General features: G+C 40.5%; 1 protein-coding gene across 4 annotated transcripts in view; it reads left to right on the top strand.

Annotated features, from left to right (window-relative positions):
- The window catches only part of grip2b (glutamate receptor interacting protein 2b), a 375,168-nt gene that overhangs the window by 20,289 nt on the left and 354,393 nt on the right, over window positions 1-486 (top strand). The gene's annotated exons all lie outside the window — the stretch shown is intronic.

The following is a 486-nucleotide window of genomic DNA, read 5'->3' as shown; positions in this document are numbered from 1 at the left end:
TCAAACATCAAAATGTTGAAATTTTGACCCAGAAAAACACAAAAGTGGCAGGTCGGCGGGAAGACAACACCAGGGTTAATTTGCAATATAACAGAAAGTGTTAGGTTTTTACCATTGACACAGTTATTTTACTGAAAAATTTAATAATTACAGTCAAAAGTCCAGGTATTTCTTAGAGTGTAGGAATGAATGCCAACACTTCCAAAACTTAGAACAGTAATACAAAATGTTTCCTTTGTGGCCAACTCGAGTGTGTTTTAACATCTAAAGGCAGGGTTGTTTTGTAAGTAGTATCTTCTCAGGGCTCTGAAAGTACAGAACCTGTCCAACAGAAAGACAGAAACCACATGTTCTGCCTTTCAGCCCCTCAGATGTCGCTATCCCTGAAAAGCTAAGCCGATGTCTCCTCCAGGTTGGACTACTGTAATGCCCTTCTCGTCGGGATCCCTGGAAGGAGCCTGCAAAAGCTCCAGCATATTCAAAATT

The sequence above is a fragment of the Etheostoma spectabile genome, chromosome 4 (assembly GCF_008692095.1).
Source record: "Etheostoma spectabile isolate EspeVRDwgs_2016 chromosome 4, UIUC_Espe_1.0, whole genome shotgun sequence".
Lineage (NCBI taxonomy): Eukaryota > Metazoa > Chordata > Actinopteri > Perciformes > Percidae > Etheostoma > Etheostoma spectabile.
The sequence above is the reverse complement of the archived record's forward strand: the minus strand, read 5'-3'. Positions and strand labels throughout refer to the sequence as shown.